Here is a 6,425-nt window from a genome sequence, read left to right on the forward strand (position 1 = left end):
AAAAAAAGAAGAATGTTAATTTTCATTTTTTATTAGTTAAGGGTACCTTTAAACATTAGTATTTTAAGTAAATAACACCGGCGGGGGTCAAGTAACGGGGGAGGGATGGCTAGAAAGTAATATGTGGGATAGTTAAAAGAAGTTATTAATGATGCAGGACATATAATTTGTTACCAAATAAAATTGTTTTAACCGTGAAACTCAGGTCGTTAGCAGAGGTTAGAACCGCTGTGCTGCGGCTTTACCACTCTGCACCACTGGGGCTCTTATTTCTCTAATTATCCGTATGTAAATGTTTCATGGGAAGCCTGAATATAACCGACTAGCCCAATTTTGTCAGAGCTTGGACGTCAGTAGGGTTAGCCGTGTAACAGTAGCCTCTGCGGTCTCTTACAACTGTCCAGCCTCCACATTTCATTGAAACCATTGTGGTGTAGTGCTTAGTTTTTACATCCTGTTTCCCTCCCTAATCATGATACCAAGCAGCTTATCAATTGTTTTTCTCCTTTTCCATTTTATCTTCGCAACAGCAACCTTGTGAGGTAGGCTAAGGCAAGAGAGCGTGATAGGCTCAAAGTCACCAGCAATCTTGCGTGGCAGAGTCAGGATTTGAACTTGATGGTTCCGGATCCTAGTGTGGTCCTCTAATGCCTATCCTAGTTGAGAACATTGTTCTTACATTTCAGTCTCAGCAAAAAAAACAAAAACAAAAAAGGGGGGGCTACAGTAAAGTAAGTAAAATACTCCGCTGGCTCTAGCGGGTTAAGTGCTAAACAAGAACCTAGGAGACTCGTGTTCAAATGCAACTCACTGGGTGATATTGGCAAAGATGAATAATAAGATGCCAGACCGGTGTTGGAAATGTAAAAAAAAAAAACATGAAGGTTCTTTCTACCGTATGTGGTGGGTTTGTGAAAGGGCAAAAAAAAAGTATTGGCGGATGATTCAACAAGAAATTTCTAGGATCTCGGGATATGAATTTAAGAAAGTTGCAGAGACTTTCCTGTTGGGATTACAAATGGAAAAAAAAAAATCCAAAAGAAGATAGAACTATAATTTGATACTTGCTTTCAGCTGCTAGGACATAATATGCGTAGTTGTGGAAGCAAGAAAAAATACCAGAGAAATGGGGTAGGATTGTAAAAGTTATGACACATGGTGAAATGGGCAAGTTAACATGAACCTTAAGAGACTATGATTTAGAAGTAATTAAGATGGAGTGGAAAAAGTTAGGACGTTGTATGCGCGGTTGTGGAAGCAAGAAAAAATACCAGAAAAATGGGATTGGGTTTTAAAAGTTATGACACTGGGGTGAAATGGGCAAGTTAACATGAACCTTAAGAGACTATGATTTAGAAGTAATTAAGATGAAGTGGAAAAAGTTCAGAAGATACGTAGAAAAAGAGTGGAAAATAAAAGGACATTGGACAATTTTTGATAATGACTAAGTACAAGGGGGAGGAGGATATTAATTTTGGTTCTTATTAATTAAGGGTACCTTTAATATTAAGATTTTAAGTATATAACACCGGCGGGTGTCAAGTAACGGGGGAGGAGTGGGTAGAAAGTAATATATGGGATAGATAAAAAGTAATTATTAATGATGTAAGAAATTGAAATTTATTGCCATATGTTACTAATAAGACTGTTTGAAACAAAAACATTTTTCCACCCTCAGATCACAATCGTGCCAGGTTTTTTTGTTTTGGTTTTTTTAATCTTAAGAACATAAGAACATAAGAGAAGCCATGTTGGATCAGGCCAACGGCCCATCAAGTCCAACACTCTGTGTCACACAGTGGCAAAAAAATTTATATACACACATACACTGTGGCTAATAGCCACCGATGGACCCGTGCTCCATATTTCTATCTAAACCCCTCTTGAAGGTGGCCATACTTGTGGCCGCCACCACCTCCTGTGGCAGTGAATTCCACCTACTCTTCACCTACATGGCTTCTGCAAAGGGAAGTCCTGCCTCACCAACCTTTTAGAGTTCATTGAGAAAGACTCGCCAGAGATTCCTGAGTAAACTTAGCAGTCATGGGATAAGAGGATGGGTTCTCTTTCTGATTAAAAAACTGGTTCAATGACTGTTAGTAAAGAGTGGGGATCTGTGGACAATTCTCACAATGTAGGGAAGTATGCTACGGGGTCCGATAAGGATTGGTACGGGGGCAAGACTATTTCATTTATTCATAAATGATTAGGAACTAAGGGGTGATGTGCTGGTAAGTGTAAGGTGATGGCATAGTGGGTCAAAAAAAATCCCCACTTCACGTATAAGCTAATAGGGATAGAACTTGCTGTGACTGAGAGGGGGGAAAATCCCAAGTGTGTTGTGGATAGTTTGGTGAAAGTGTCAACCCTGTGTGCTGCAGCGGTGAAAAAGGCAAAGTCTGTGGTAGGTATTCTTGGGAACGGGATTGAGAATAAAACAGCCTATATTGTAATGCCCCCATATAGATCTATATCGCAGCCTTGTTTGGAATAGTGTGTACAATTCTGGTCACCGTATCTCCAAAAGGACATTGCAGAGCTAGAAAAAGTACAGAGAAGGGCAGCAAAGTTGATTGGGGGGGGGGGGGGGTTGGGGGGGGGGGAGCACCTTCTCTATGAGGAAAGGCTGATGAGTGACTTTTCAGTTTAGAAAAGCGATGGCTATGTTAGGGGAGGGGGAGGGTGTGGGGTCAAGATAGAGGTTTATAAAATTATGCAAGGGGTGGAGAGAGTTGACAAACAGAACTTTTCCCCCCTTTCAAAATACTAGAACTCAATACAACGAGGCTGATAGCATATTCAGGGTGGACAAAAGGAAATACTATTTTACACAGAGAGTGATTAAAATGTGGAATTCGCTCCTCTCTCTGCACCCTTGGTTCATCAAGGAGATCAGTTCCTAGGCTGCCCGTGACCCACAACCCCCTCTTCTCCCTAAAGCAGCAACGATAAGCTCTTCTTTTTCTTATAGAATCCTAGGCAACCTCCTACTGCCGGGGCCCTGTTCATTGCTCAAGTAACCCCCCAGACAGCTCCTTGGAGTGCTAACAGGTGGAGGATGCTGACGATGGAAAAAAGTTGTATTGTGTGCCAAGATATTAAGTGAGCTGCATGGCTCAGAACTAAGCCCCAGATCTTCTGATGTTAAGAGTTCCATCAAAAGCAAATGAATGCCTACTTGAATACAATTAAAGGCTCAGATCCTGATCTTGGTGGAACCATATCAAAAATCACCAAAGTTGGCAGTAAATATTTGTGTTGTCAACAATACTTGGGGAACATGGGGTGAATGCACATTTAACAGGGCATGTAGAACTAAAATCATTTAAAACACTGCTTACTGTTGCTTGTTTTTATTTAAAATTTTATTTTATCTACATATTGGACACAGTCAGAGTATATCCACAAAAAAACCAATGGGGCATTCTGTAACCTGTGTGTTTCTATACATGTCAGAAAATCCTATCTTTGTTTATATTTAAAATAACCTAAATTGTATATCTCTGTCCTGCTTTTGCATTTTTCTTAAGTCTACATTTTTCTGCACTTCACAGCCATAAAACCCCTTGACCTCTTAGGACCATTTTTGGGGGTCAAACACTATTCTCACAATTAGCCCATACATAAATTTGATGGAAAAGCTATTTTAAATCACAGACCATAAGAACAGGAAATTTATTGCGTGAGAACCTAATTTCATCTGTTTATTTTGTCCAGGTCTAAACTGTGTCAGCATTAAATAATTTGCTAAGATTCTTGCTCTCTCTCACAGGGTGAATATCCTCCCACGTCTGCGAGATATACATTTCAGCACTTGACCTTTTAAGGTCAAATACTTTTGTCTCACTCTGAGAACAGGCACTGAAGATGATAGAAAAATGTTAGGATTTAATGTGTAAGAAAATGCTATATGTTTACAATTAATGTATTAGAATAGGCATCTAAAATGCTGTTAGGTGGCTAGGTAAATGTTAGGATTTAATGTGTAAGAAAATGCTGGGATGGTTACAATTAATGTATTAGAAGGGGCAGCAAAAAAGTACAATCCCACTACGTCAGGCATTCATTTGTGGGTGAGGAGGTGGGGGCTGGTGTGGGGGCGGGGCACCTGTCACTTTGGAATGTGGTTTGATGAGGAAAGGGATGTACTTTATTCTTCTGTGGGGACTCAAACCCAGTTTTCCCAGATAAGAGTCTGTGCACTTAACCACTACTCCAAACTGGCTTTGTATTTCTTTCAATACAATTCTCCCATGACACTGTGCCCTTCCACAACCCTCCCCTTGGTTGCCAGGCCCTGGCAGGTGACCTTATGTGTTGGGGACGGTGCATACATTCCTAAGATAGTTTATATGTTATATTCAGTCAAAATACAATCACATTTTGGTACAAGTACACTCACCAAGAATCAGAGAATGTATGTTCAGTGACAAGCCCACGTTTCTATATGTATGAAAGAGTTCTTGACTAATAGAATACAGATTTTATACCCCGCCCTTCTCTCTGAATCAGAGTCTAAGATCAGAGTCAATCTTCTTTATCTTCTTCCCCCACAACAGACACCCTGTGAGGTGGGTGGGACTGAGAGAGCTCTTACAGCAGCTGCCCTTTCAAGGACAACTCCTACCAGAGCTACGGCTGACCCAAGGCCATCACAGCAGCTGCAAGTGGAGGAGTGGGGAGTCAAACCCAGTTCTCCCAGATAAGAGTCCACACACTCAACCACTACACCCAACTGGCGTACCAGATAAACTCTGGACCAGTGGAACCCCTACATGTGCACATGCCCAAGCCTGTGAATCATAGTGGTGTTGTCCAAACTCACAAAATCCTGTCAGCTTTTGTCTTCATCTCAGATAAAATACAGCCCTGGCCTTGGGGCATCCTACAGTGAAGAGTTAAGAACACATGTCATCCTTCAGATATACAGATCTTTTATTGCCTTTGTGTAAACACCCTGAAATCCACATGGGGTCAATTCCATAATGCACACAAAGGTGCAATCAAAATGATTCCTCTTCGGAGGGGGTATGTTTTCAATTATCTAACGAAAGACAATCACTAGTCAACCTTGTCAATGACTGGCCACTTCCCACAATGGGCAGATGTTTCTCATGAGCTTTCAGAGAGCTTACAAAATAGCTGCATTCCTTAAAATGAAAAAAGGGAAAGGGAATCATTTAGGCATTCGAGTAACCATAAAAGATTAAACAGGACAATACAATCAAATTAATTTCAGTCCTAGCAATTGAGACCCTATCAGTTTAGGTCCAGAGATATGTTAAGGATAATCTCCCATATATACTTCCTCAACATGATCAGAAGACTAGTTCTGTTTTCATATGTTACCACTGGAGTGAAGCTGGACAATACTAGAGAAAAGGGAGATTTCAGGGAAATTCCCCCCAAAGATTAACTGACAAGAGTTCTGTGGCACCCAAAAAACTAACGGATTTAGTAGTGTATATTGCTTTCTGGAGCCACCCTGAGTCTGTGTGTTCTCACATGTGTGTTGCGTGTTTCCCTGCATGTAAAAGCTTATTCTCTTCATGCTATTGCCCTATGTTATAAAAACTAGCCTGTCACATAACTAGTGTCGAGGGGAACCTGTGATGTTACACCTGATGTTAGAAGTGTGCAGGGTTTGTTTTGTAGCAGGAATTCCTTTGCATATTAGGCCACACTCCTCTTATGTAGCCAATCCTCCAAGAGCTTACAGGGCTCTTCTTACAGGGCCTACTGTAAGCTCTTGGAGGATTGGCTACATCAGGGTTGTGTGGCCTAATATGCAAAGGAGTTCCTGCTACAAAAAAAAAAAAGCCCTGTAACCGCCGTGTTTTCTGTTTGTGCCTCTGCAAATTCAAGGGGCAGAGCTTTCCAATTACTATAGCTCCTCCCCTGTGCATGCATGTTCTAGCATGTAAGAGCAGTTTCAGCATGTAGGTGGATTTGCTTTCTTAGACAGGAAAGAAAGGTTATTACTAAAACAAGAGCGCATACATGGAAAATAGCTGTCGTGTCTAGTGGATACAAGTTAAGGAAAAGAATACCAAACAAAATGAAGCTAGCTAAGTTACAATACAAGACAGTTACCTTACATTGAGCAAATATCCCCAACCCCTTACAGCCCTTTTGCAGAGGAGTTTGGGTCCCAGCATAGGGACGCCAGGCCAAGCTTGGCAATTGGAAGGAGGGTAGGAACATGGCGCAGGGCTCTTTTTTCTAGCAGGAGCTCCTCTGCATATTAAGCCATGCCTCCCTGATGTAGCCAATCCTCCAAGAGCTTGGAAGGCTCTTAGTACAAGGTCTACTGTAAGCTCCAGGAGGATTGGCTACATCAGGGGTGTGTGGCCTAATATGCAGAGGAGCTCCTGCTAGAAAAAGAGCCCTGATGAGGGCCTGGTGTGGGGACATGTCATCATGAG

The sequence above is a fragment of the Heteronotia binoei genome, chromosome 21, assembly GCF_032191835.1.
Source record: "Heteronotia binoei isolate CCM8104 ecotype False Entrance Well chromosome 21, APGP_CSIRO_Hbin_v1, whole genome shotgun sequence".
Lineage (NCBI taxonomy): Eukaryota > Metazoa > Chordata > Lepidosauria > Squamata > Gekkonidae > Heteronotia > Heteronotia binoei.